Source organism: Hordeum vulgare, chromosome 4H (assembly GCF_904849725.1).
Source record: "Hordeum vulgare subsp. vulgare chromosome 4H, MorexV3_pseudomolecules_assembly, whole genome shotgun sequence".
Classification (NCBI taxonomy): domain Eukaryota; kingdom Viridiplantae; phylum Streptophyta; class Magnoliopsida; order Poales; family Poaceae; genus Hordeum; species Hordeum vulgare.
In genome coordinates this window covers 210,763,987-210,781,059 of record NC_058521.1, presented here as the reverse complement: position 1 = coordinate 210,781,059, position 17,073 = coordinate 210,763,987, and positions in this window count along the sequence as shown.

Below are 17,073 nucleotides of genomic sequence, written 5' to 3'. Positions count from 1 at the left end.
TAAAAACTAATAATTGAGGCATGCAAGCGGGCATCAAGAATCACATGACAAACACATTTAAGTCTAACCCACTTCCTATGAATATGGAATTTGCAAGACAATAATTTAATGTAGCAATAATCAACTTGCGTAGGAAGGCAAAAGAAGCATGACTTCAAAACTTTGAAAACATAGGGAGGAAACTTGATATTATTGCAATTTGTACAAGCATATGTTGCTACCTCATAATAATTTTCAGTATCATCATGAAGGAACTCAACAATATAACTATCGCATAAAGCATTCTTTTATGATGCACAAGCATAGAATTTTTATTACTACCCACACAAGCAAAATTCTTACCATTCATAGTAGTGGAAGCAAACTCAACAAAATAATTGTCATGAGATGTAACATCCCAAATTTTGGAATGTTAAAATAATTATTGGATTGTTTGTTTGTTTGCTTGAGTGATTGAAACTTGTGTGAAATTTGAAACTTTTCAAAAACTTTTGAATGAGAGGGAATAAAATGACTTTCCCCTTCTCCGGTGAATTCAAATTCAATCATTTAAAAGCAAAGAGAGAAGATGACATGACTTCTTCAACTATAAAGAATTTGAACGGAGATATTTGCATTTGAATTCTTTTGCATTTCTATTTGTATTCTTCGTGCAAGAAATGCCGGGAAATACATTCTGTCAAACAGAAAAGAGAGGAGGAACATCACCCTCAAACACACAGGCATTTTGAAAGTTATTTGAACCCTAAAACTTAGAGGGTCATTTGAAAATTATTTGCAAAAGAAAATAAATGTTTTAGGCAATTTTGTGAAAATATTTTTTTCTGAAGTTTTTATTTTTGCCGTGGAAAAATGTTAATCGAGTAGAGGATGTTTTTCTGATTTTTTGGTATATAATACCCTATATTAATTATTTTATTTGTTTCCTTTTATTTCCCTTTTAGTTTCTGTTTTATTAGAAAGGCTAAATAGGAAAGTTAGTTTTTTTATTAGAAACCGCCGCCGGCGCCAGATAGGCCCTGTGGGCCGAATCCCGCCTGACCCGGGACCGAAATCCTTTCGAGCCGGCCGACCCCAGCCTCCCTTCTCTCCTGTCGCTGACCGCCCGAGCCCACTGGCCGAAACCCACCCCGAGTCGGTCTCCTCCTTCCTCCCGTCCCTCTCCTTCCTTACAGTGCCCCGAGCTCCTTCCTTTCCTCCCTAGTGCCGATCCCCTCTCCCCGGATCTCCCTGCCCCTTCCCTCCCGAGCGCCCTCTCCCCCTATAAATACTGCCCCCTGCTACCGCACCCGGTTCCCCACCTCGCCCCGCCGTCTCGCCGCCCAAAGCGCCCGCTGCTGCACTCGCCGGAGTTGGCCACCACCACCGAAGCTTCGGCCACCCACTGCTCGCCTCCGGCCACGCCACACCTCGCCGCAGCCACCACCGAACGCGGGAGCACCACCGCACCCCGTTCCCCCAACCAGCCCGAGCTCCCCGCAACCACAGCGCCGCCCCGTCACCCTCACCGGAGCCGAGCTCCACCCGAAGCTCCCCCGAGCTCCTCAGCTCACCACGGCGCCTCCCTCGCCTCGCCGTCGCCACCAATCGCCGGAGGGGACTCGTCGCCGCCTCCCCGACCCGTCGCCACCGCCGGAGGATCACCGGAGCCGTTTCCCCGACTCCTCTCCGCCTCAGCCATCGCCGGAGAACCTCCTGCTACGGTGAGCTCTTCCCCCCTTGTTTTCCTCCGTTGGATCTTAGTCGACGGTGTAGATTAGAGTAAGGATACCCTTTCGGTCTTTTAAACAAAATCGAGCCGGTGTTCAATTAGTTAATATTAGCCGAGGGAGATTTTATTAGATTTCAGCCATGTGCTAGTACTTCTCGCAGCACACACCTCCTCATCCAATCAGTGAGCTCCACGTGTACAAGTGTTTGATAGAATTCAGATTTTCCTTTTTCCATTTAATTCAAAAAAAGAGAAAGTTCCAATTTTGTTTAGCCCATAACTTTTGATCCTTAAGTCCAATAGAGTTGATTCTTTTTCCAGTAGATCACAAATGTTCTGTAGTTTTTAAAAACATATAATTTGTCTATGTTTGAAATTTTCAAATTTGAATTAGATCACATTTAGTTTAAACCTTGTTTTGCCTATTCCAGGAGTTTAAAAATAGCTTTTAATTTGATTCCTTTTGCTACTGATCACTTGTGATCTTAGTTATCAGTGGTAAACATTTCAGATTTGTTTGAGTATTTTAGCTCATTGTTTCTTGTGAAACAATTTCTTTTTCACCTTTTTTAGGATTTCGGCTAATTCCTTTTCTATAATTGTTATTAAATTATTTTCTTTATTATTTCAGAAAGATTATGTTTTGTTTTTGTTAGTTAACAGTAGGTTGCAACAAGTTTTGATTTTGATTTGTATATGTTATCATGAAATCAATTCTAGTTCCCTAATAAGTTGCAATTGGTTTCTCCACTTTTTCAAATCCCGTTTGGAAGTACCTTCAAATAGTTTTGTGAAAAATACTTTATTTTATCTTAGTTAAATTTATATCTTAGTTCCTTGTTATTATTTTCCGTTGGACAAAAACTATTTAGTGTTTGATGTAGTAGAAGACTCCTAGCTTTAGTGAAGTTTCTTTCGGATTCTTATTCGCTCTCTCTTTTGTTTTGATTGCTAGAATGATTGCTAGTATGAGTGCTTATGTGAATGATATGTTTGTTATATAGATTTCATCGGAGAGTGACGAGTAGTCTATCAAGTTATTCCTCGAGAAATTCTTCTTCGTCAACATCGCCAGGCAAGTCACTTTGATCATACTATCACCTATGTTTTATGCATCGTAGTTCTACCATCCTATGCCCAATTGCATGCTGACTAGGTACTTGGAAATTATGGTTACATATTGTAGTATCATGTGGTAGGCACCCAACAACCCCGTTACTAGGCCCGGGATGACAAATTTCATATTGCTATGCTTGAGTAGACGGGATTCTGGTTGATAGTTTATCACGAGTGTTGCGAGGATACTTTAATAACCAAGACCGGTTAAGTCAAGACTTTTCAAGACCTCGTGATGCAATGCAACTCTAGGTGAAGGACGGTTGATCGGCTCCCTGGAGAAACCAGTGGATGACCCGGGATGCTGGAGACGGCCATGACATCCTGCGGAAAGCTTCACCCAGGCTCAAAGAGACGGACGGATATTTTCAAGACCCAAGGCTTACGTGCAGAACCACAAGTCATTATGGGCTCTGGCTTGGTTGGACAAGGCAGCGACTCTGGACAGGCGGTGCTAGCAGATGTAGAAGAACGGTAGGAATGGATGGGCACCGACAGGGATTCGGAGGGACCCGTTGAAAGACCATGTTTTGATCATCCGGTCTTCAAACACCCTGAAGTGCGAGGACATACACGGAGGCGATCAAATCTTGTGGGGAACGTGTGCAAAACTCTGCAGAGTACTCAAACCTAATCGATTAGCCATGTCCACGGTCATGGATAACTTGAGCCAAAGGAACTGAAGTTATCTGGATTTCTCAACACCATTATATATATTTGATGAGGGTAATATTGATAACTCGGGTACGAGAACTGGTTGGCGGAACCATCTCGTTAACAACCAACCTTGTAGTAATATTTCGCTTTTAGCCCCTCTTGCTGTAGGAGAAAATTTGCTTTACGCTAAAAACTTACAACACCACCTGCCATATATGCATATAGTATAGATGTTTACTGTTGACCCCTCTCTTATGTGACTTGCCGGCATATTCAATATGCTGACCTACACGGCTGCAACGTCTTATGTTGCAGATATTTTTCTTCGACGAGTAAGAGTACGATTCAGGGTTACGGCCTACACTCAACTTGCCGTTGGTGCTTATTGGGACTCCACTCCCTTGACTGCTTCCTCTGAAATATTTAAGGTATATATCAGTTTTACGCTGTTTACATGTGATTGCACTTTGATATATACATTGATGTACTCTGTGTGCCAGCATACTGATCCAGGGATGGCACAGATACACAGAGGCTTGACTCATTTTGAGTCGGGTCGCGACAGAAATGGTATCAGAGCACATGTTGACTGTAGGACATGACCCTAGAAACTAGAAATCCCTTAGGGAAGAATCTCTCAAAAAAAATTATTTTCAAGAACATCCTTTACTTCTCATCCCTTCTGATTTAATCAAACGTTCTCTCTCACCTCCAATAGTTAGACAATGCCCTTTCCCCTTTGACTACGTGCAGGATCAACCGACTCCCACTTCAAAGTAAAGAGGATTTCACCACGCGTTTGAAGAATTGAAGCTACACCAACAGTAGACTCTTAAGACCCGAAGAATTCGAAGACCCTGAAGTGTTCGAATAATTATATGACCATTAGAAGCCCAATCCCCTTTTATGTACCCACGTTAGATACGATGAATTGTGAGCCGTCATTGGTGTGTGTTTTCCGACGGCCACAACTAAAACCTATTTCCCAAAAATATTGTTTGTATTGTGTGTATATTCCCCCCTCTCTTACCCGTCTCATCCCCAAAACCTCAACCCTACCAGATGGAGTATGAAGCTGGACTTGTAGTCTCTGGACCAATGACCCAGCTGGAGGCTGAAATATGGATTCAGAACATGGAGAACCAGTTCGAGAGCAACTTCATCTCAAGGAAATATGAAGTGGAACACGCTCTTTAGTACTTTACACAAGGTGCTGCAATCTGGTGGAAAATGCATCATGCCATACAAGGATTTAGTGGAGCAGAATCTTGGGACGAATTCAAGAAGACTCTGTTAAGATCCCGTCTCATTCGGAAGTGTTATGATAATCCGAAGGAGAATACTTGTGCATGCAAGATCTGTGGAGAAATAGGACACAGCCAGAAAGAACACAAGGATGGATGCACTGATTGTGAAGAAAATCACCCAGCTAAGGAGTGCCCAAGTAGTCAGGTGACTTGTTTCCTTTGTGAAGGAACCACCCACTACCCAGCTCAGTGTCACATTTACCCAAGGTGCAACAAGTTGTCAAGCAGCAGAAAGATGCAGTGAAGGAAACCCTCAAGAAGAAGATTCTAGAAGAACCGGTGATGAACGAAAATATCGAAGACCCTAATGGACAAGGTCTGACCAGATTTTTCTCCAATGCATGCTACTCATGTGGAGAAGAAGGACATTATTCATAGGATTGCACGAAGGGAAGCCAAGAGTATCTGGGAAACTTCCCGACGGAAGAAGTGGAGTTTGATCCACTTGAAATAGAAGAACTGGCCAAAATAAAGGAGTCCGGAAAGAAGGAAAAGTACCCTCGAAAGATCCAAATCTCTGTAGATATAGACCTGAGTCATGTCAGATGTTACAAGTGCATGGAGTTTGGCCACCACAAATACATGTTCTCAGGAAGGAAGCCGGAAATCCAAGGAGCAAAAGTAAAAGCTAAGAAGCCTCGAGACTTGTCAGAACTCATTTGCTTTCGTTGCAAGGAAGCAGGACATTTTGCTAGCGATTGTCCGCAAAGGAAGAAAGCTAGAATGGAGTAGTTAAGTTTTGACCAGGGCAATAAGTGTGATCCGAAGCACTCTTGTTTTTCATTGAGATCATGGAGTGAAATTTTTGTAACAGAAGTCCCTGAGATTGTAATAACATCATGAATAAATGGAATTTATTGTCTCATGATTGCCTATGTTGAAAATGTATGCGTTGTTTCTCTACGAGAAAAGATCTCTGAACAATTATGAGGATATGAGAAAATATGGTCTATGCAGGCATGAGTATAACTCATTTAAGTGTGGTAGTAATCGGTAAACCCACAGGATCCACTGAGTAGGAATGTACCATGATTACCAACAAGACACATACATTCCTCTGAGTACCTATTTACTACACCTGCAGATGACAACTCTCTACGAGTCATTCCTCAAGGGCCCCGAAACGATCATGACCCTGACCAGTGAGCATGATTACCCAAAAATCCTGAAGGACATGATGAAGCACATTCATCTTGAAGGAGATGCAGTCTACAAAGGCTACCCATTCATGGAAAGTGGAGTAGAACTTTGGTACGTGGAAGTACACCTCCACCATGTGAAAGGGGTTTGTCCAAATACTATGGGGCAATACTTTTTCATTTCACGTGTACCACAAGCAACCTTCTTTGATGCTATTCGTGAAGCTGCCATGGAAGCCATACGCCAGATTGGAGAAATACTTGAAGCAAGACTCCGTCATACCCAGGAATACCTGAGTGAAGTGCATGCGGAGATGATGGAGGTGAAGCTCATGACCACCATGATGAAGCAAAAGATGGATTATTTCAAGGAGCACATTGGAAAGTTCCAGTGGAACTAAAGTACCTCCAAGAAAGACGAATGAATAATGTTGGCAGAAATGCTCGACCATACCGAACAATGTGGATGGCAGCATTTGTAATAAATTACTTTTGAGTTGGAATTTTGAAGAAAGCAAGGATGTAATAAAGGATTGATTATGAAATGAATAAGATCTATGGAAGAAGCTATGATGGATCAGCAAACGTTTTCTTAGGAGCATACGAAAACCTGAGAGTTGTGAAGATACGATAGATGTTTCGTTCAGCTTGCAGAACCAATGGATTATCCGAACTTCGTTCGTGGACAAGAGAAATTCTGCAACGCTTGTGAGGATGCCCGAGTGTTAGAATAGGAGATTCGCTAAACCTTATACAGAGTAATGATTTGGGTGCCGAATGGATTGATCACCAGGACGACTTATTCTTATCATTCTCTTGCTATTCGGAATGGTAAATCTGAGAGACTTACCCACAGTGAGAGACGACGCCCTTTGAAGCCTTTTTTAAGCCTTAGAATGGTATAATGAAAGCCCATGTACATGGCACTTGTTGTCACGAGTAGGAACTTTTTTTTCCGGTGAGGATGAAGCCAAGACCCATTTCACTGCAGGATAACCACAAATGATAGACCGCCGTGAGAATCATCGGTAGGTTAGTTAGAATTGATCACGAGACTGTCAATTAAAGAAGACCCAGTAACGGAAGAAGCTTATATCAACGGAAGAGCCCTCGTTTTTGATGGAGACGTTATGAAAATAACGGAAGATATGAAGACTGTGAGGAGTCAGATGCCAAAACCCCAGAGGATCGTTAAAACATTTTGAGGGACCGGTAACTCTCATTTTAAGTGTGGTAGCATCCCACTTTGCCGGAGGTTGGATTTGTTAGAAGACCCCCAAACCCAAACCTTTCTTTCTAGCCCCTCCGAATCTCGAGGACGAGATTCATTTTAAGTGTGGTAGGTTTGTAACATCCCAAATTTTGGAATGTTAAAATAATTATTAGATTGTTTGTTTGTTTGCTTGAGTGATTGAAACTTGTGTGAAATTTGAAACTTTTCAAAAACTTTTGAATGAGAGGGAATAAAATGACTTTCCCCTTCTCCGGTGAATTCAAATTCAATCATTTAAAAGCAAAGAGAGAAGATGACATGACTTCTTCAACTATAAAGAATTTGAACGGAGATATTTGCATTTGAATTCTTTTGCATTTCTATTTGTTTTCTTCGTGCAAGAAATGCCAGAAAATACATTCTGTCAAACAGAAAAGAGAGGAGGAACATGACCCTCAAACACACGGGTATTTTGAAAGTTATTTGAACCCTAAAACTTAGAGGGTCATTTGAAAATTATTTGCAAAAGAAAATAAATCTTTTAGGCAATATTGTGAAAATAATTTTTTCTGAAGTTTTTATTTTTGCCGTGGAAAAATGTTAATCGAGTAGAGGATGTTTTTCTGATTTTTTTGGTATATAATACCCTATATTAATTATTTTATTTGTTTCCTTTTATTTCCCTTTTAGTTTCTGATTTATTAAAAAGGCTAAATAGGAAAGTTAGTTTTTTTATTAGAAACCGCCGCCGGCACCAGATAGGCCCTGTGGGCCGAATCCCGCCTGACCCGGGACCGAAATCCTTTCAAGCTGGCCGACCGACCCAGCCTCCCTTCTCTCCTGTCGCTGACCGCCCGGGCCCACTGGCCGAAACCCACCCCGAGTCGGTCTCCTCCTTCCTTACAGCGCCCCGAGCTCCTTCCTTTCCTCACCAGTGCCGATCCCCTCTCCCTGGATCTCCCTGCCCCTTCCCTCCCGAGTGCCCAATCCCCCTATAAATACTACCCTCTGCTGCCGCACCCCGTTCCCCACCTCGCCCCGCCGTCTCGCCGCCCAAACCGCCCGCTGCTGCACTCGCCGGAGTTGGCCACCACCACCGAAGCTTCGGCCACCCACTGCTCGCCTCCGGCCACGCCACACCTCGCCGCAGCCACCACCGAACGCGGGAGCACCACCGCACCCCGTTCCCCCAACCAGCCCGAGCTCCCCGCCACCACAACGCCGCCCCGTCACCCTCACCGGAGCCGAGCTCCACCCGAAGCTCCCCCGAGCTCCTCTGCTCACCCCGGCGCCTCCCTCACCTCGCCGTCGCCACCAATCGCCGGAGGGGACTCGCCGCCGCCTCCCCGACCCGTCGCCACCGCCAGAGGATCACAGGAGCCGTTTCCCCGACTCCTCTCCGCCTCGGCCATCGCCGGAGAATCTCCTGCCACGGTGAGCTCTTCCCCCCTTGTTTTCCTCCGTTGGATCTTAGTCGACGGTGTAGATTAGAGTAAGGATACCCTTTCGGTATTTTAAACAAAACCGAGCCGGTTTTCAGTTAGTTAATATTAGCCGAGGGAGATTTCATTAGATTTCGGCCATGTGCTAGTACTTCTCGCAGCACACACCTCCTCATCCAATCAGTGAGTGCCACGTGTACAAGTGTTTGATAGAATTCAGATTTTCCTTTTTCTGTTTAATTCAAAAACAGAGAAAGTTCCAATTTTGTTTAGCCCATAACTTTTGATCCTTAAGTCCAATAGAGTTGATTCTTTTTCCAGTAGATCACAAATGTTCTGTAGTTTTTAAAAACATATAATTTGTCTATGTTTCAAATTTGAAAATTTGAATTAGATCAGATTTAGTTTAAACCTTGTTTTGCCTATTCCAGGAGTTTAAAAATAGCTTTTAATTTGATTCCTTTTGCTACTGATCACTAGTGATCTTAGTTACCAGTGGTAAACATTTCAGATTTGTTTGAGTACTTTAGCTCATTGTTTCTTGTGAAACAATTTCTGTTTCACCTCTTTTAGGATTTCGGCTAATTCCTTTTCTATAATTATTTTTAAATTATTTTCTTTATTATTTCAGAAATATTATGTTTTGTTTCTGTTAGTTAACAGTAGGTTGCAACAAGTTTTGATTTTTATTTGTATATGTTATCATGAAATCAATTCTAGTTCCCTAATAACTTGCAATTGGTTTCTCCACTCTTTCAAATACCGTTTGGAAGTACCTTCAAATAGTTTTGTGAAAAATACTTTATTTTATCTTAGTTAAATTTATATCTTAGTTCCTTGTTATTATTTTCCGTTGGAAAAAAACTATTTAGTGTTTGATGTAGTAGAAGACTCCTAGCTTTAGTGAAGTTTCTTTCGGATTCTTATTCGCTCTCTCTTTTGTTTTGATTGCTAGAATGATTGCTAGTATGAGTGCTTATGTGAATGATATGTTTGTTATATAGATTTCATCGGAGAGTGACGAGTAGTCTATCAAGTTATTCCTCGAGAAATTCTTCTTCGTCAACATCGCCAGGCAAGTCACTTTGATCATACTATCACCTATGTTTTATGCATCGCAGTTCTACCATCCTATGCCCAATTGCATGCTGACTAGGTACTTGGAAATTATGGTTACATATTGTAGTATCATGTGGTAGGCACCCAACAACCCCGTTACTAGGCCCGGGATGACAAATTTCATATTGCTATGCTTGAGTAGACGGGATTCTGGTTGAGAGTTTATCACGAGTGTTGCGAGGATACTTTAATAACCAAGACCGGTTAAGTAAAGACTTTTCAAGACCTCGTGATGCAATGCAACTCTAGGTGAAGGACGGTTGATCGGCTCCCTGGAGAAACCAGTGGATGACCCGGGATGCTGGAGACGGCCATGACATCCTGCGGAAAGCTTCACCCAGGCTCAAAGAGACGGACGGATATTTTCAAGACCCAAGGCTTACCTGCACAACCACAAGTCATTATGGGCTCTGGCTTGGTTGGACAAGGCAGCGACTCTAGACAGGCGGTGCTAGCAGATGTAGAAGAACGGTAGGAATGGATGGGCACCGACAGGGATTCAGAGGGACCCGTTGAAAGACCATGTTTTGATCATCCGGTCTTCAAACACCCTGAAGTGCGAGGACATACACGGAGGCGATCAAATCTTGTGGGGAACGTGTGCAAAACTCTGCAGAGTACTCAAACCTAATCGATTAGCCGTGTCCACGGTCATGGACAACTTGAGCCAAAGGAACTGAAGTTATCTGGATTTCTCAACACCATTATATATATTTGATGAGGGTAATATTGATAACTTGGGTACGAGAACTGGTTGGTGGAACCATCTCGTTAACAACCAACCTTGTAGTAATATTTCGCTTTTAGCCCCTCTTGCTGTAGGAGAAAATTTGCTTTACGCTAAAAACTTACAACACCACCTGCCATATATGCATATAGTATAGATGATTATTGTTCACCCCTCTCTTATGTGACTTGCCGGCATATTCAATATGCTGACCTACACGGCTGCAAAGTCTTATGTTGCAGATATTTTTCTTCGACGAGTAAGAGTACGATTCAGGGTTACGGTCTACACTCAACTTGCCGTTGGTGCTTATTGGGACTCCACTCCCTTGACTGCTTCCTCTGAAATATTTAAGGTATATATCAGTTTTACGCTGTTTACATGTGATTGCACTTTGATATATACATTGATGTACTGTGTGTGCCAGCATACTGATCCAGGGATGGCACAGATACACAGAGGCTTGACTCGTTTTGAGTCGGGTCGCGACATGAGATACTTGATTGCTATAATCCATGTTAAAATTAAAATCACGATGACAATTTTCTTGGTTATCCTTATTCTTATAGCATAAATGTAATCACAAGAATCATCATAGATATGACACATGACTTCATCATAATAAAATTGCACAACAAAACTTGGGGAACTAAAAATAGCATATTCATCAAACATAGCATCCCCAAGCTTATGGCTTTTCATATAATTAGCATAAAGCATATTAAGAGAATTTATACCAACAATATTCTATCATTCTCATCATTCAAGGATTTCACATTAAGCATTTTCATAAACTCTTCCTCTGGCAATTGAGCACAAATTTCCGAACCATCATTTTTCACCGAAGACATTATAGAAACGAAGCAAAGGAGGCAGCCTAAATTCCATTTTTTAGTTTTATTTTAAAAAAGTAAACTATGAAAAATAAGAAACTAAAAGATTTAATTGGAAGATCTAAAGATATACCTTCAAGCACTCACCTCCCCGGCAACAGGGCCAGGAAAGAGCTTGAGGTCTGCTACAAAACTTTATTCGTGTAGACTCCGTTAGGCCTCCAAGCGCAGAGTTTTGTAGGATAGTAGCAATTTTCCCTCAAGTGGATGACGAGAGGTTTATCAATCCTTAGGAGGTGTAGGGTGAAGATAGGCTCTCTCAAACCAGCCTGCAATCAAATACAAGAAATCTCTTGTGTCCCCAACACACCAAATACAATGGCATATTGTATAGGTGCACTAGTTCTGTGAAAAGATGGTGACACAAGTGTTGTATGGATAGTACATATAGGTTTTTGTAATCTGGAAATATAAAAACAGCTAGGTAGAAAGTGTAAAACACCGAGCCAAGTGTTGTATAAATTCTTGTTAATAAGCCCTAGGTTCATACTTTCACTAGTGCAATCTCGCAACAGTGCTAACATAGTAGAATCATATGATAATCCCTCAATGTGCAACAAAAATCACTCCAAAGTTCCTATCTAGTGGAGAAAAATAAGATAAAATTGGTGTAGGTAGTAGAAACACCTGAAAGTTATTCTTTTTTATCAATCTTTTGATCTATTCCTATAAGCATCACAAACATCCCTAGAGTTTGTACTAGAATAGCATCCATGATACATATCAGTCACCCCTAATGTCACATAGATACTCCGATGTCACCTCAAGTATCCATGGGTAAATTATGCGACATGCATCAAACAATTTCAGATCTATCATATTCAATCCAACACAAAGAACTTCAAGGAGCACCCCAAGATTTCTATTAGAGAACATAGTATGAAAACATGCAATCAACCTCTATGCATAGATCCCCAAGGTCACCAGTATCCGCAAGTTGATGCCATAACATATATTAAGTGAATCACTTGAATACCCCAATGTCACTATGGGTACCGCATGCAATAAATACATAAAGTGTTCTCAAACCAAAATATTTAATCCAACATAACGAGATCTTAAAGGGAAAGATTCAATTCATCACAACAAGTTAGCAAGGTAATAACATTATATTATCCAAGTTGATTAACTAGGCCCGTGATACATCAAGATCGTGCCATCTTGAGAAAACAAGAGAGAGAGAGAGATTGAACACATAGCTACTGGTACATACCCCCAGCCCCGAGGATGAACTACTCCGACCTCGTGATGGCCCCCGCCGGAATGATGAAGATGGACACCGGAGATGATTTCCCCTCTCCGGCAGGGTACTAGAAAGGCTCAAGATGGGTTTTTCATCAATACTGACAGTTCTCGTGACGGAGTGGAAGTTCTCTCTTTATTTATGGGGTTTCTATTACATATAGTATATTTCGGCTTTGGAATCACGGCAAACGGAGCCACGTGGGCCCCACAAGCCATCAGCGCGCAACCTAGGGGGTCGTGGCGTGCCCTGTTGGCTTGTGGCCCATAAGTGGTTCCCCTCTGGTGGATATTCGCTCCAATATTTCTTATTTCCTCTAGAAAAAATTATAAATTTTTTTTGGGCGATTCCAAGGACTTTCATTTTCTTCACAAAAACAACACCATGATAATTCTACTAAAAAGAGCATCACTCCGGATTAGTTATAAATAAATTATACAAAGTGCATCAAAACCGTATAAAAGTATCATAAACATAGGCAAACATGGCATGGATATTTCATAAATTATCGATACATTGGAGACATGTCACATACCTACCTATGTATACTTCATAAATTTTCATGGGTGCATCAAGCAATAAAAAATGCTCCTAAACATGTATGATGTTTTATTGTAAAGGAAAATAAGCTTTGTACGATCTTGTGATGGCAAAGTAATAAAAGCGAGGAATGGCATAATAAAATTCGCTATCACAAGGGGCAACATAAATTGACATTCCTTCAAATTAAGAGTTTGCACATCCAAAAACATAAAAGTGCATGGCAACCTCTACATCCCTCTTCAAAGGGCCTATCTTTTATCTTCAGGTGTTCATTTCTATGCGTAAGTTAGTAAATTTTATTCCTCTCACTAACGATTAACTCTATAGTGGAAAGCACCACGTGTTGAGGAAAGATCTAGACTTATATATCCAACTGTATGTAGATGATCATGATTTATTATTGTTGACATTATCCTTGAGGTAAATAAGTTGGGTGGAAAATCATTTAAGCCCTTGTCTTCCTATGTGTCATATGGAAACATGAGCTCTATGTATTCAGCATCAGAAATCATAGAAGATTAAATGATAGTTGAGTATGTGAAATTGCCAAAAAGAAAGCTCTTAGATAGACTCTCCTTTGAAATATGATGAATTATGATTGTCCCAATGAGAGAGAACATAGTTTTCTGATTGTCAATAATGTTTATGTTTCTTACTCCAATAGTTGTGAATGGATTGTTATTTGTTTATAAGGAGCTATATGATAAAATACATGATGCTATGTTGATGTTCAGGATTGCTCTCATGTTCGTATTTTGTTTTTATCGACACCTCTCTCTCAAATCATGTGATCCTCATTTTTGAGTTCGGCTTTTGTTTGAAGACAAGTGAGGTCTCATCTTGGGGAGTGATGTCTACTCCGCAACCTAATTCTTGTGGACGTTGTTTGGCCTACAAGTGTAAAGTTTTATAGGACAACAACAAATTTCCCTCAAGTGGATGAACTAAGGTTTATCAATCGGTGGGAGGTGTAAGATGAAGATGCCCTCTCTCAGACGACCCTGCAATCAAACACCAGAAATCTCTTGTGTCCCCAACGCACCCAATACAATGCCAAATTGTATAGGTGCACTAGTTCGGTGAAGAGAGGGTGATACAGGTGTAGTATGGATAGTAGATATAGGTTTTTATAATGTGAAAATATAAAGCAGCAAGGTAATAAATGGTAAAGAACAAGAAAAACGTTATATTAATGCTTAGAAACAAGGCTTAGGGTTCATACTTTCACTAGTGCAATCTCTCGATAATGCTAACTTAGTTTAATCAAATGGTCATCCCTCAACATACAATAAAGAATCAATCCAAAGTTCTTATTAGAGGAGAACATAAGAAGCAGTTGTTGTAGGCAGCAAACCACCTCAATGTTATTCTTTCTGATCAATCTTTTGAGCTATTACTATAAGTGTCACAAACATCTCTAGAGTTCGTACTAGAATAACACCCATGATACATATCAATCAACCCTAATGTCACCTAGATACTCCAAAGTCACCTCAAGTACATGTGGGCTAATTATACAACATGCATAAAAAAATCAGATTCATCATATTCAATCAAACACAAAGAACTTCGAAGAGTTTTCCAAGATTTCAATCGGAGAACGTATCATGAAAACGCGCAATCAACACCTATGTATAGATCCCCAAGGTCACCGGAGTCCGCAAGTTGATGTCATAACATATATCAAGTGAATCAATAGAATACCCCATTGCCACCATGGGTATCCAAATGCAAGACATACATCAAGTGTTACCAAATCCAATATTTAATTCAGTATAACAAGATCTCAAAGGGAAAGATTCAATTCATGAGCAATAGATAGCAAGGGAAGAACACCATATGATCCAACTATATTAAAAAAGCCTGTGATACATCAAGATTGTGTCATCTCAATAACACGAGAGATAGAGACTGAACAAATAGCTACTAGTACATACCCTGAGCCCCGATGGTGAACTACTCCCTGCTCATGGCCTCCGGCGGGATGATGAAGATGGCCACCGGAAATAATTTGCCACCTACAGGGGGGTACTAGAAGGCTCCAAATGGGTTTTTCATTGATACAAAGACTTGAGGTGGCGGACTGGAAGTTCTCCGTTTATTTTTTAGGGTTTCTATATGTCTAGGATTTTTTTGTGTTGGAATCACACGAAACGGAGACACATGGCCCCACAAGGCATCAGGGTGCGGCTAGGGGGAGTGGCCGCGCACTGTCGCCTTGTGGCCCATAGGTGGCTATCCCCTAGTGGTTCCTTGCTCCAATATTGCTCATATGTTCCAAAAAACTGTCAAAAACTATCAAGCGATTCCGAGAACTTCCTTTTTCTGCACAAAAAACAACACCACGATAATTCTGCTCAAACAACGTCAGTCCGGGTTAGTTCTACATAAATCACAAAAGTCCATCAAAGCCATATAAAAATATTGTAAACATAGGTGGATATAGAATAAATACTTCAAAAATCATTTATATGTTGGAGCCGTATCTGCCTCCCCAAGCTTAATTCCTACTCGTCCTCGCGTAGGTAAATTATAAAACAAATAATTTATGAAGTGTGAGTCCTACCATAGTATATAAGTTTGATCAATGATAATTCAAATCACTTTTTCTAACATAAAAACCATCAACCTTTTCATAAAAATCATCATGGCTGAGTAGAAAACAATAATAATGTCATGGTTCAAATAATGCATACTCTTGAAACTTAACACCCCATGTTCTTAGTTACCAAACAATTTCAATCGATCATCATGTCTAAGTAAGAGCTATTTATACTCAATTATCATATAGTATTCAATGATTTCTAATACACAAGGCATATTTTTAGAACAAACAACATCCATCGAACAAAAAATAAAGAGAGGGGCTTCAAGTTTCGCCTCCCAACATACTGATCATAAATATAACTGTCCAAAATTACGAATCATGACTAAACATATTTGACAAGATATATATGGTTGGATCTTTACCCACCACATGTTGCTTCCCAACTAATAGATTGAGGTCGGAATAAGAAGTTTACTCAACATGAAAAGTAAGTAACATAAATGTAAATTAATTGTCCCTTTGCAGAGGAAGCAGGGATTTGTAGAGGTCCGAGAGCTCATTGTTTCAAAATAGAGATGAACATGTAATTTTGAGTGGTTTGCCTTTCATGTCAACGTCATAACGGAGTTTCATTATCTTCCAATCTAAGCACATTATTCACTACTGGAATTCATAAATTTGCCATCTGCTTGGCCTTTGACGTCAGCTGACACATGGCAAAGGTATTCTTTGCCGTCAGCTGTCACAGTGCTGACGGCAAAGAGGTGGCAGATGGAAAAAGATTATTTTGCCGTCGGCCACTTCTTTGCCGTCCGCTGGCCGACGGAAAAGAAGCCCTGCGCGGACGGCAAAGAGAGGGCGGACGGCAAAGCCCCCCCCAACGGCCGAAACGCCACCCCACACACCCCTCCCCTTTGCCGTCTGCTTGGGGCCCTTTGCCGTCCGCCTGGGAGCGCGGCGGACGGCAAAGGTGACGGCGCCCACCAACCCAACCCCCCACCCGGTGCCCCCCCGGGACCTTTGCCGTCGGCCTTTGGGGCCTTTGCCGTCAGCCTAGGAGCGCGGCGGACGGCAAAGGCCCGGCAGCCTTGCCACTTCCACGCGCACCCCCGCCCCCCTCCAACCCTTCCCACGTAGCCCGTTGCTCGAATCCCTGCCCCGTGCCGCCGCCTGCCGACGTCCCGCGCCGCCGCCTGCCCTGCGCCTGCTGTCTGCGCCGCCGCTGCCCCGCGCCGCCGCCTGCCCCGCGCCGCCGCTTGCCCCGCACCGCCGCCGCCCCGATCCGCCGCCTGCCCCGCGCCGCTCCTACTCCCTGCCCCGCGCCGCCGCTGCCCCGCGCCGCTCCTCCTCCCTGCCCCGCGCCGCCGCCTGCCCCGCGCCGCTCCTCCTCCCTGCCCCGCGCCGCCCCTCCTACA